A 14594-nucleotide genomic window follows, 5' to 3' on the forward strand; every position below is an offset into this window, starting at 1 on the left:
TGTTTATAGAATTCTGTTTGTGAGCCAAAACTCTAAAAGTATTATTCTAACCCTCTTATCAAAGCTAAACAAAAAGAAAAAACATGGGCAATTTGGTAATTAAATGCCACAAAAATTTTGTTGTTTTTTACACAAATCTCACAGCCTAATAAACATAATACACACTAAAAATTGAGAAGTTTTTTTAACCCCACGTCTCCCACTTCAAAAAATAAACCCCTTCTTCCAAGTTCCACGCCCAATTTTATTTCCTTTTTTATTGGTTTATTTAAAAAATATTATATAAATATTTTTATAACAAATAATGGACACATTTAATTACACACATGTATCGTATGGGCACACGACTGGTTAAAAGATAAAAACAAAACAAAAATCTTAAACATTTTAGGAGAGTGGGAAGCAAAAGTGGGTGTAAGGCCCATGGGTCATATGGAGACCCAGAAGATTGGACTGAAGCCCAAAGCATTCGTTCACGACGGTACCACACTACCATCTTCCCCTGTTCTACCAACGGATATGTAAGAAAAAACCCTAATCTATCACCCTAATGTGTCAACAGTTTCAAAAACCTTTCATCACCGAAGGCTTAGATCGGTTGATATTAGTTGAGATTAGTTGGAGTTCGAAGTTTTGCTTTTCATTTCCTGCATTTTCTCACTAACCAAACAGACCCACTTCACAATGTTGTCTGTTTTCCGACATGATGTGTAAAATCTAGCTTCTCACGCAAAGAGGTAGGCATTTTCTTGAACTCCTTTGTTCGACTCGTCAAAGGATAAATGCTACTTTTTTTTAATTATTATTATCTTAATTTTTGTAAACAGTGTCTCCTGCTAGGTAACTGTTCTTCCAAGAGGATTTGGTTAATGTCGAATTCGAGGTCAACAACTGCAGGTAAGGCTTTTCGTATATGTAGTAACACGTTTTTTTGGGACAAATGAAGCATCAAAGCATTAGATGCATCTGTTATTTGGAGGTTGTGCAAACTTCATATGAAACATTAAACTGTGTTCGAAAGAGCTCGCGAGTTACCGTTTAGGCTTTCCATAGACTGTTTATGTAGAAGATTGGAAGTGAAATGATAAAATTAGGCCATATCTTTACATGTTTTGTTTATAATTTCGGGTTCTTTCTCAAAACATTGTTGTCTACGAATATATAGTTTATATTAGCTACTATCTACCATTTCAAAACAACCAACAAGGGGTAACATGGGATAGTTTGTTAGTATATATCTTCCCTAGTAAACAAACTCCGCTCTATGCTGCAGAGAAAATCTAATGGTATGGTAAAGGAGATCTTAAAGTGTCACGTATACGTTCTCAAGAAGGAAATCACCCTTTTCTGTTGTAAGTGCGATGTCAGTGTCCTACGGCTGTTGAAATAAAGCATTTCTTTCTAAATAAGTAGGGAATATCTTTTGAATTTGAAGAACTTAACTTCCACACAATCGTGTATTAAACTTTATTCTTCCGCAAGTAGGATGGCAGTGTCAAAACTACGTACTCTATTGGTTAATATAGTTACATTTCTCCTTTCTACTCTCCCTTTTATAGACGCAGGCAGAATAATTTTGGCAATTTTAAACCTCTGTGTATTGATCTTTTTGCTGCTCTTGTTCAAGTGGCTATCCTGATAAAAGCTGAGTTCTGAAATATCAGAGATTGACTCCGAAGCATTTCTGGAATTGGTATTATATGTTAGGGAATACTGGTAGATAGAACTATGAGGGTTATTAAACCGTTTACCCACCAGACTGCATGTTTCATGCCGTACCACTGGTAGATAGAGCTGTAAGGCTTATGGAAAAACATGGTTTTCGTGTGGCAGCACCAGTTATTGCATAGAGTGGGTATTCAACTGGAATCTGCTTCTACATGTTGGTCCAATTGTAAATGGTGGGCCAACACATCATCAATTACCTAAGGGTATATTTGGGTGAGGGACTTCCAAATCTCAAGGGATTTAGGCCAAGTGAGGAATGTTTGGGTGAGGGACTTCTAAATTCCAAGGGATTTAGGCAAAGTGATGAAGAAATGGATCACAAAAAGTTAGATAATAGGCCACATGAGAATTGCAAAAGCATGTGAGAGGGATTTGCAACTGACTAGTTGGAATTTAGAATGGATTTGCAATTCTCACGTGGCCTGTTATCTAACTTTTTGTGATCCATTTCTTCATCACTTGGCCTAAATCCCTTGGAATTTAGAAGTCCCTCACTCAAACTCTAAAACATTAGATAGGAGGATTGTAAATGCAGTACATGATTGTCACAAAGGTATCCAAGTGGGATTTGTAAATGGCTCGTTCCAAGTAGTCATATGCAAATTCCTCCCAAATGCCTTTGTAGTGTTCATGCGGTGCATTTTTAACCCCTCCTATCTAACATTTTGTGATCCATTCCGTGCTAACTTGGCCTCAATCCTTTGGGACGTGCAATTGTCTCATCCAAACATGGCCTAGAAGTGATACTTGAGTTAAAGGTCTTTTCTTATTTAGATAGATGGTTTGCCATGCTGATTTGAGATACTATTGGACATTATAGGAGTTGGTTGGTTAGAGGCCTTTTTCTGTTTTCAGTGGACAGCTTGTGACCATGCTTGTATCTATAATTATATCATATGAGTAAAACCCTTCTTTTTTTTCTCACCTCAAAAGAATAGAGATAAACCATGTTTCATGGTTCATGGGGTTTTTTAAGCGAGTTCAGTTTTGTTTTTGAAACATTACAACTTACAAGTGCTAAGATTTTTCTTATACAATTTGATTCTAGGTAATCTTTCCTATTGTATGACGACTTTCATTATCAATCATATCTTCCTTGGCCAAGGATTTAGAGTTTTCTTTGAATAAATTTGCAATGGGTCTATGTTTGCATTATTCTTTGAGTTTAGTTTTCTTGAAGAACAATGTATTGAATAAAATTATTGGTGATCATCCAATTTTAGGAAATGTGCATCCCTCGTTTAATTGATGATTATAAATGCATATGGCTCCATTAACTTTACGTCGGAGCTTGAAAAAAATATGGCATACGTTGGATCAGCATTTGAGTTAGTTGTAGACTGGTAGTTGATTTCATCCCTTTGTTTTGACTGATATGAAGCATCAAATTGTTAGGGAAAAAGGCCATTTAAAAAAAAACAATATCCAACCATTTGACAATGATGATGACATTCATTTCAGATCAAATTCTTTGCATCTACTGATAGAGTTGTCTGGATAGTGTGAGGGTTTTGCATAACATTTAGCCTGCTTGAAATGATTAATCTGACTATATTAGATTATGTGGAGTTTAGGAAGACCTAGCATGACTGATCTATCTATTTGTTGGTATTCAGTTAACGTATTTTAGTTTGTTGAAAAGTTAAAAACTAATCTAGAATTAGTTGATCCATATTTTAGACATTACCTTGACGAAATAGATAAGGGTTTGCTGGGATTGGATTGAATGCTAATACTTTAGAATGGTTGGTTGATGGAGGCTTTGCGTAAAATTGGAAACTGTAGTTTTAAATGGAGAAAAATGATAAAAATTCAAAATTGTTGTTTAAAGTTACAATTTGATTTGATTTGTAAGTTTAGTGGTAATGATTTTACATTGCAGGGAGTGACAAGGATATGCAATTTAGTGTAGCTTGTATAGTTTCTGCCAATCGTTTTTGCTCACCTAACCTCCTGTTATGCATGCATGAGTGTAAATTTATTTAGTAGTTCAATTACTAATAAGGGACAAATCATGGTGGTGAATCTATTTTTTCATTTGAATCGCCTCAATGATAGATACTTGTGCGTTCATTAATGAGTTGCATAAAATTGTTCAGACTGCATATTTCACAAAAATGTCCGTTGCATTTATTTCATTTCTGTATAATCTAGTCATTTTTCTTGGCACTATTTGCTTGTAGCTTTTCACCTGACTTCCATGACCACCATTCCATCTACTCTTCAATAGCTAACTGCCTCTCAAGGTTGGATAAGAAGTCTGCTTTATGTGCAGGATCTTATGAGCTTCATGTCAAGTATGCTAGAAATTGAGTGGTGTGGTATCCTTATTTGACTACCGCGTCCCAAGGTGGGCAGTCTTTTTTTACGTTTCATGGGGCCTGAGTCTGCCGCCATGTGGATTGCGTGTCGTGTTTATTTGCTTGGTGATTGGGAATTTATAACTAAATATCATTAGGAGTTGCAATTGGCAATCCAAAAAGGTCATCCTGCACTCCTCGAAATGCAGTTTCTACCTTATGTTTCTACACGAGAGGAGTGCAGGATGAATCTTTGGAGTGCTAATTAATAACATCTCCCTCATTTTATTACTCGTAGATGTTCATTGATGTCCTGAGCAGGTTCTTTCTGATGAACGAAAGACTTGAGAGCCTAAGGATTGTTCAATTAGACCATAGAATTCCATGTGATAGTGAGAGGTAGGTATTCAGCTGTATCTATTTGATTTTTACTAGAATGTATGAACATTTCCTGCGATGGCTTATATCGGGATTAAACCAAGTTGTGATTGTTTAATGAAATTGAACCCCGATGTTGAATATGTTTTCATGTGTGAATACATGGAATGGCTGCTTGGCAGCATGTCTCCAATCTTTCATATATTTATCTATATGCAGACTAATTGAATGATAAAACTAGTATATTTTGCATTCATGAATTTCCATAAAGTGAATCAGATAACGATGTTTACGCACGACACAAAAGAGAATATTTAATATATACCGTAATTCAGTATGAATGAGATGTTTATACAAGAAACAAACACCCAAAGTTGAAGGAAACAGTGATTTGGAAGAGGTAGACTCAAAACTTGATACGGGACATTCAAATATTTCTGTTCATTTGCATATCTTTCCAGGTTGTTAACTTTTCTCTTAGCAAGTTTAATATTCCAAACTTTGAAATCTTTTTCTTTAATCCTTCTTTCTTTTGAGTCCTTTTGTAGATTACATCATTTCAGGTTTTCCCCACCTCAAATTTACCAAACCTTCAATTCTTTGCCTTTTTTTTTCTTTCTTTCCAAATTGGAATATTTTCAATTAATGTTGTCACACCAAAACTTGTTCCACAAGAAAGCTGAAACTACTTGAAAACAAAGGTGGAAATAAAGCAAACCAAAGCAAAGATGCCACTTTCTTGTGGGTTTTTCTGGTTTCTCTTTTTATTTGCTTTCCTTAATGGATGTCAAAAAGGACAATGCAGAGATAAAGCAGATAGAGAGATGGAGAGAGAGGAGATAGAGAGATCCCAAATGGGGATTTAAATATTTAGGATCATCACATCCTATCCGTTTATCATACATTGTGTGGTTAAAAATCATTATGAATTTTTTTATTTAAAATTAACACAAACAGTACCTAACAAAAGTTGGCCGCATAATGTACGATAAACAATTAGAATGTGAGGATCCGGAAGGATCCTCATCCTCCAAAAGGGATAAGGATCCTCTTTGTGGGGATCTGGGAATCAATCAATCGTGTCCGTTCATCGTACATTATGCGGCCAGTTTTCGTTAGGTACTATTTATATTCAATTTTTAATTAAAAAATTTAAATAATTTCTAACCGCACAATATACGATGAACGGACATGATTGATTGATCCTCCGGATTTCCACAAAGAGGATCTCAAGAGGATCCTATTTAGCCCAAAAGGAACCTCAGGACAATAAATTTGAATATTTTAATTGGTTTTTTAAGAATTATGTGATTGTTACAAACTATCTACCGTTCCAAACTACCAGATGTTGGAGGAGGAGCACAAAGAAGGACATGATGAAACAACATTATAATTTGATGATTTGAATTGCAGATGAAATTAATCATAACCCATATGCTACCAAAACTATAATTAAGGATGGTGATGGCTATGATGATGCTGGTCACTTTATTTTATTTTTATTTACAAATGAAAAAAAAAATTGCATGGAGTTTTTTTTTTTTTTTTTTTTTTTTTTAACAAGTGAAATTATCTATACTGAAGGGGTGTGTTAAGTCTCATAATGGGCGGGCTATAATAATGTGGTTTAAATTTATTTTTTGTAAAAATCAAATCTAAGACCTTTCACTTATAAATAAAGAAAAATATCATTGACTGTAATACTAAATGGCATGGAGCTTTGAATCTTATGTACAACCAAAGGTCAAAGGTATAGGTGTGTTGATGGAAGATTTGATGGGAAAGTAACAAAAAATTACAAGCTCGCATTGTGAATTGGATCAATGTTGTTGGATCGATGTTGTGCCGTCTGACAACAAGAAGGATCAAGGTTTCCCAGAAAAAGTAGGGAATCAGTGGACCACTAGACCAGCTACTTCAACCTGCATGTCACCTAATATTTTAAAATGCCTGACAAGATTTTAATTTTCACATATCATATTATTGGGTTTTTGAGATCAATTAGGTATTCGAATATATTTGACTGTATAGTCATTCATCAAATTAATAACGCGACAAGCATGTGTAACTCATTTATAAATTGATTTGGAAATCACATTTGCATCACATAAACTTGAACTAGTGATTATGGACTTTCGGCTTCTCTTTGATCAATATTACGTATTCCAATATGACAAGCAATCATACTGTTTGGTGGGAATATAGTAAGTGAGGTTTCCGCATTGCATAAAAACAGGTTTCACATCAATATGATGAAGGATAATACGTTCAAATAGAGGGAAACATACATTTCAAATCTCAGGATGCAATGTGATAAAATTGAAACTTCATGAACCATTTAGAAAATCACCTCAAATGTGGAGAGAGGTAAAATGTAGTTAACTCAATCATAAACTCAAAATACTACTCGTAAAATTGATACATAAACAAAATAGTACTTTACCTTTAAAATTGTAGGTGTGGCCTAATTAACCACTCATTCTTCAAGAGAAGCCTATATGCAACTAGAACGCAAAGGTAGTAGTAATCTAAACCTTTTACATATTGTCATGTATTTTAGTTTGCTCACATAATATCGCGTGATCAGTTTGAAATGCTTCCATTTTAACGTGCCATTCTTTCCAAACAAAAAATTTCTTTGTAACCCTAATCCTTTTCTAACAGTACAATCCAATATTAAACTAGAGGGTGCAGGTCCCCAAGGTCCAGGTTACGTTGTTGCTTAGTAATTTGGGTTTTCCCTTAACTTCACTTTCCTTTTGTCCTCCAAAATTTATAGGGATAGAGGGAGGAGAAGCCTCTTCATTTTTTTTTATTTTTTTTTCTTCCTTTGTTTATTTCAATTTAAAAAAAAAACTAAAAGCAATTATCAGCTTCAAATAAACCCTTCTTTTATTTTCATATTAATATCAATAATTATTAGGTGTCCTATCAGAAAAGAAGGAGAAAATTAAAGCAAATGTTCCTCAACTTTAACTCAATTTAAGTAATAGTTCCTCAATTAAAAATTTGTAACCATTGATTCCTTACCTCATCAAAACGTGCAGTTATGGTTCTTTTCGTCAACTCTGTAAGAAGCTACGTCAAAATGAGTCATGTTGGAAGGACAATTGCTACAATTGAGTTTATTTTATTTTATTTTGAGGGAATGCTAAAAGAGTTAAAGTTGATGGACCACTGCTCTAGTTGAGTTAAAGTTTATGGACCATTGCTACAATTTTTCTCATTTGATTTTCCATATTTGCTCATTCATTTAGCCTTGGGTGCGTGGCACGTGACTCATTTTGACGGAAGTTCTAATGGAGTTGACGAAAATGATCATAACTGCACGTTTTGATGAATTAAGGGACCAGTAGTCACATATTTTTAATTAGGAACCATTGTTCCAATTGAATTAAAGGACCATTTCTACAATTTTCTCAAAAAGAAAAGAGGTATTCATCAATTCCCCCCCTGAACTTGTGATCATTGGCCAATTTCCCCCCTCAACTTTAATTTTGGCTAATTTCCCCCATCAACTCTCATAATTAGTCAATTTCCCCCCTCAACTTTAATTTGGTCAATTTCCCCCTCAACTCTCATAATTAGTCAATTTGCACCCTACTATTAATTTTTTTTAAATTTTCCATCTATTCTTTTTTTTTTCTTTCAATCTTTCTAATAACTTCCAACAAAGTACTAAAATTAACATAAACTCACCTGCATAATATAGGGTAAAATGTACAAAAACATAATACAATTAGTATGTGATATGGGTTGATTGTAAGAAAAAGCTATGAATCGGGTTTAAAGCATGTAGAAGAAGAAATAATAATCCTAAATTCATGGATCAGACCTATTTCAATAAAATGGATTATTCTTAATAAGGAGTCGAAAATTATGAATTGACTAGCCATTTTTGCACTAAAGCTCGATTCTCCGCAATTTACTTGAACTTAGCTTTCACTTTTATAAAGAAAATTGTATTCACATACAAAAATGTACACATCAATCCTTTTCGTTATCAATTTTGTATAGTAAAAATCAAATAAAATTACTCTATACTGATTTATTATGACTAATAATACTATTTATGATAAATTGTAAAATTCTAAATTTTAATCTATTTGTAATAGGATAAAGACATAGGAAAATGATTAACATACAACTTATTTAGTTTCTTACACACACTTGTTTAATTATGATCAAATTAAAAAATTAATAGTAGAGTGCAAATTGACTAATTATGAGAGTTGAGGGGGAAAATTGGCCAAATTAAAGTTGAGGGGGGAAATTGACTAATTATGAGAGTTAAGGGGGGAAATTGGCCAAAATTAAAGTTGAGGGGGGAAATTGGCCAATAGTCACAAGTTCAGGGGGGAAATTGATGAATACCTCAAAAGAAAATAATAATTGAGGTGCAAATGTTTATTAGAAAAATTAGTTTTAAGGACAAAGAATTGCGTGCCTCAACATGTGAGGCTCTTGTCTATTTCCTATCAAGTCCACAACATAGTAAGAGGATTAGGTATTTGACCCAGAGAAAGAAAATATATGGACAAATATCCATGCAGTGCAGATGCATATGAAGATGCAGATGCAGATGCAGCCGATGCAGCCGATGCAGCCGAGCTTAGTTTGAGTGGGCTTTTTTGGTAAATTACTAATAAATAATTCGAAAAGCTTGGAGCCAAATTCATTAATTGCATTCACTCCTTTCAACCTTTTAAATGACAAAAGGACACAAACAAAGAAAAATACTAGTAAATCCACAAAAGAAGTCACTCACACTCACACCAGGTACTTCCATCAGCATGTGCTGGTTGTTCGTGACCTATGACTGTATGTTTTGACCTTCCTTTCTTCCTTCCCGTTAAACTTTTTGTTAGCTCCCTCCTCCCCAGCTTCCTCTTGTCTTCTTACTATATGGCTTGGATAACCCTAAGCCAAAGCTCATTAGTCTTAGCTCTCATCTAACTAACTGATTAATCACATAGTTCGAGAGTCTCACAACATAATATATAAAGTAAAAAGCATTTATATAGTGATATTCTATATATTAATAATTTATATCTAGTTATAGAATAAATCGTAATAGCTTCAATTGGACCTAACTATTTATCACTTATTGAGTTTAATGCGTGACTCAATTATCCCATTTATTTTGATATCGTCACTAATACCAACACCACCATCAAAAGTACCAATACCCACAATCACACCTTATTAGTGGGATATCAAAATAAACGGGCTAAATAGGTCACTAATTAAACTCGTTGTGTAATCATTTGTCATGTCTAACTTCTACATTGTAATAATTTATTAGCTTTTAAAGTTTCAGATTAAGAAACTTGTCTCCACATAGTACTAATTATCATTACGACCTTCAAGATGACTCTTTTACATAACTTCTTAACCACTATATGCAAGCCTTAGCTAGACTAGGTCTCTTATCTTTTTTCACTGTTTACATCTTGAAAATTGACATGCTAATGATGCTATTAGTGCAGTACTTTGTATTCATACAACTTTAATTATTATGAATAACAAGTATTTTTATAATAATAAAAATAGTTTGGTCCAAGTGTTTGTCTATCGAAAAATTCTTGTTGTAGTTTAAAAGATACAATAGTTGGGTGAAAGAAAATTATACATTGAAAGTTTCGCAAATCCGAAATAGGAAAAAGGTTTCATATGTACATCATACACTGCATAAGTAGAAATGTGAGAATGCCATGTCGGATGAGGAAAAGATCGTTGAGATATATATTAACATCGTCCTAAAGTTGTGTTAAAGGTTTCTTAATTAGCACAACTATCTAATTTATTAATTTCCATCAAATACGAATTTAACTAATTAATTATAAGGTAGAGAAGAAAGAGGGTTTTCATTAGTATATATATGATATTAAGAAAGGAATAGTCGTGCTGGTTGATGTTAATTGAATTGAATCCAAAACAACTTGCTGAGTAGTGAAGATTATGACCATTAGGTGCTAGTTACCGTAATAAATAAGACGATCATCTTTATAATATTTGAGAATCTTATAGGACAACCATTCAAGTTGAACCTTACAAAATAAAGACCCCACAAGGAAAGGTAAAATACCCTCTTCGAAATAAATAATAAGATCCCACAAGGACATGGGATCCCATTCTTTCAAGTTAAACCTTTTAAAAGCGTTGTTCCATATGTGAGTTAGGCTAGTTGCCTAAAGATAATGTGTCGATTCTTTACATGATTGCGTCCAAATTTGACTCATTCTTCTGGTTTATAGTAATTTAGAGTATCGCCCTTTAAAGTTTAAGGCTTCTCAATTTTTTATTATAACAAACTCTTCAGAATCTATAAAGTTTTATAGAAGATTGAATTGCACTTTTTCTTATTTTTAGTAAATAAAAATTGAATCTGCATTCTATTGTTAATCTCGTTCTACTGGATTGTTCTTGAGCTAAGCTTTTAAAACCCTAATGTTTTCAAAGTATTAACATGGAATTCTGATGCTAAAATGACATGGGTTTACTTATTAAAGGAAAGAGAGATTTAACATTTTGACACTTAAAATGAGAGAATCTTGTGTACGACGAACAGGCACATAAGCAACAAGTATACAGGAACCCTAAGATTGTATTTGGGAAAATTCTGAATAATTTCATTATTAATCAATTCAAGGTGTGCGGGTGTACATATATATATATATATATATATATATATATATATATATATATATATATATATATATATATATACATATATGTATGTATGTGGGAAGTGGAAGCTGCAAGCTTCACGTGTCTCAACTTTGTCATAGAACTTTGGCAAAGTTATCTGTGGTACCCATGAGCTACTGTTGCGTGTGGGAAGTGGGTGATTGAACAGTACGATTCATGTGCTTTCTACTTCGCCAGAAATCTTCGACAGAATGCCCATAATTTTCGCAAAGCTGAGTGTGCGTGTGACAGGTGCTGACAAGGCTGGAAAAGTAGGTGCCTCTTCGATTTCTGAAATCGGCCCTCGTGGTCTCTGAGCAGCCCAGCTTTTGAGAAAGCAAGCCTCTTCGATTTCTGAGATCGGCCTTTGTGGTCTTTGAGCAGCCCAGCTTTTGAGAAAGCAAACACCTCTTCGATTTCTGAGATCGACCCTCGTGGTCTCTGAGCAGCCCAGCTTTTGAGAAAGCAAACGCCTCTTCGATTTCTGAGCAGGCGCCTCTTCGATTTCTGAAGCTTCGTCGAGTGCAGATTTTTATAGGGGCTGACATTAAGTTCCAAAGCACACTTGATTATCCACCAGTAGAAGCTCCATTCTTGCACTTCTAAGATCTTGATTTGTCCGACCTCTTCTCTCTTCAACACCTTTGAAAATGTCTGGCCCCTCCGACCGTCGTTTTGACTTGAACCTTGTTGAAGAGGCAGCCCCGCCTTCTCCAGACAACATATGGCGCCCATCCTTCGTCTCCCCTACTGGTCCTCTTACCGTTGGGGATTCCGTGATGAAGAATGATATGACCGCTGCGGTAGTGGCCAGGAACCTTCTCACTCCCAAAGATAACAGACTACTTTCCAAACGGTCTGATGAGTTGTCTGTTAAGGATTCTCTGGCTCTCAGTGTTCAGTGTGCAGGTTCTGTGTCTAATATGGCCCAACGCCTATTTGCTCGAACCCGCCAAGTTGAATCATTGGCGGCTGAAGTGATGAGTCTCAAACAGGAGATTAGAGGGCTCAAGCATGAGAATAAACAGTTGCACCGGCTCGCACATGACTATGCTACAAACATGAAGAGGAAGCTTGACCAGATGAAGGAATCTGATGGTCAGGTTTTACTTGATCATCAGAGATTTGTGGGTTTGTTCCAAAGGCATTTATTGCCTTCGTCTTCTGGGGCTGTACCGCGTAATGAAGCTCCAAATGATCAATCTTTGATGCCTCCTCCTTCTAGGGTTTTGTCCAGTACTGAGGCTCCGAATGATCCCCCTCCGGTGCCTTCTCTTTCTGGGGCTCTACCGACTGCTGAGACTTCTCCTAAGCAACCTTTGTGAAGGCTCCCTCTTGTTTGTTTATTTTGACTCAAGTATATGTACATATTTGTAACTTATCGGGGATATCAATAAATAAGCTTTCCTTCATTTCAACGTATTGTGTTAAATACACCAAAGCCTTCTTCGCTAAGTTCTTTGAATTTTCTTTTGTTGAAGCTTGTATGTTGAAGCTTTGTGAGTGGAGCATATAGGTTGAGGTAGTGTTCCCTTAATTTCCCGAGTGAGGAAAACTTCTCGATTGGAGACTTGGAAAATCCAAGTCACTGAGTGGGATCGGCTATATGAATCTTAGAACGCCATTGTGTTCTGTCCTGTGTCATGTCCTTCGTTAGATCCAAGTACTCTAAGTCTTTTCTTAGGGTCTCTTCCAAAGTTTTCCTAGGTCTTCCTCTGCCCCTTCGGCCCTGAACCTCTGTCCCATAGTCGCATCTTCTAATCGGAGCGTCAGTAGGCCTTCTTTGCACATGTCCAAACCACCGTAACCGATTTTCTCTCATCTTTCCTTCAATTTCGGCTACTCCTACTTTACCCCGGATATCCTCATTCCTAATCTTATCCTTTCTCGTGTGCCCACACATCCAACGAAGCATCCTCATCTCCGCTACACCCATTTTGTGTACGTGTTGATGCTTCACCGCCCAACATTCTGTGCCATACAGCATCGCCGGCCTTATTGCCGTCCTATAAAATTTTTCCTTGAGCTTCAGTGGCATACGGCGGTCACACAACACGCCGGATGCACTCTTCCACTTCATCCATCCAGCTTGTATTCTATGGTTGAGATCTCCATCTAATTCTCCGTTCTTTTGCAAGATAGATCCTAGGTAACGAAAACGGTCGCTCTTTGGTATTTCTTGATCTCCGATCCTCACCCCTAACTCGTTTTGGCCTCCATTTGCACTGAACTTGCACTCCATATATTCTGTCTTTGATCGGCTTAGGCGAAGACCTTTAGATTCCAACACTTCTCTCCAAAGGTTAAGCTTTGCATTCACCCCTTCCTGAGTTTCATCTATCAACACTATATCGTCTGCGAAAAGCATACACCAAGGAATATCACCTTGAATATGTCCTGTTAACTCATCCATTACCAACGCAAAAAGGTAAGGACTTAAGGATGAGCCTTGATGTAATCCTACAGTTATGGGAAAGCTTTCGGTTTGTCCTTCATGAGTTCTTACGGCAATCTTTGCTCCTTCATACATATCCTGTATAGCTTGGATATATGCTACTCGTACTCCTTTCTTCTCTAAAATCCTCCAAAGAATGTCTCTTGGGACCCTATCATACGCTTTTTCCAAATCTATAAAGACCATGTGTAAATCCTTTTTCCCATCTCTATATCTTTCCATCAATCTTCGTAAGAGATAGATTGCCTCCATGGTTGAGCGCCCTGGCATGAACCCGAATTGGTTGTCCGAAACCCGTGTCTCTTGCCTCAATCTATGCTCAATGACTCTCTCCCAGAGCTTCATTGTATGACTCATGAGCTTAATTCCCCTATAGTTCATGCAATTTTGTACATCGCCCTTATTCTTGTAGATAGGCACCAAAGTGCTCATTCGGCATCTTCTTCGTTTTCAAAATCCTATTGAAAAGGTCAGTGAGCCATGTTATACCTGTCTCTCCCAAAACTTTCCACACTTCGATTGGTATATCGTCTGGGCCTACTGCTTTTCTATGCTTCATCTTCTTCAAAGCTACACCCACTTCTTCCTTCCGGATTCTACGATAAAAAGAGTAGTTTCTACACTCTTCTGAGTTACTCAACTCCCCTAAAGAAGCACTCCTTTCATGTCCTTCATTGAAAAGATTATGAAAATAACCTTTCCATCTGTCTTTAACCGCGTTCTCTGTAGCAAGAACCTTTCCATCCTCATCCTTGATGCACCTCACTTGGTTTAGGTCCTTTGTCTTCTTTTCCCTTGCTCTAGCTAGTTTATAGATATCCAACTCTCCTTCTTTGGTATCTAGTCGCTTATACATATCGTCATAAGCCGCTAACTTAGCTTCTCTCACAACTTTCTTCGCCTCTTGCTTCGCTTTTCTATACCTTTCACCATTTTCATCGGTCCTATCCTTGTATAAGGCTTTACAACATTCCTTCTTAGCCTTCACCTTTGCTTGTACCTCCTCATTCCACCACCAAGATTCCTTTTGGTGTGGGGCAAAG

At 36.0% G+C, this 14594-nt stretch overlaps 1 long non-coding RNA gene across 1 annotated transcript; it reads left to right on the plus strand.

Annotated features, from left to right (window-relative positions):
- The first annotated feature begins 507 nt into the window (after positions 1 to 507).
- Positions 508 to 4549, plus strand: LOC126612459 (uncharacterized). Its single transcript, XR_007619123.1, has 3 exons — positions 508 to 737; positions 828 to 897; positions 4004 to 4549. It is a non-coding gene; the product is annotated as an uncharacterized LOC126612459 (long non-coding RNA).
- The last annotated feature ends 10045 nt before the right edge of the window (positions 4550 to 14594 follow it).

Source organism: Malus sylvestris, chromosome 17, assembly GCF_916048215.2.
Source record: "Malus sylvestris chromosome 17, drMalSylv7.2, whole genome shotgun sequence".
Lineage (NCBI taxonomy): Eukaryota > Viridiplantae > Streptophyta > Magnoliopsida > Rosales > Rosaceae > Malus > Malus sylvestris.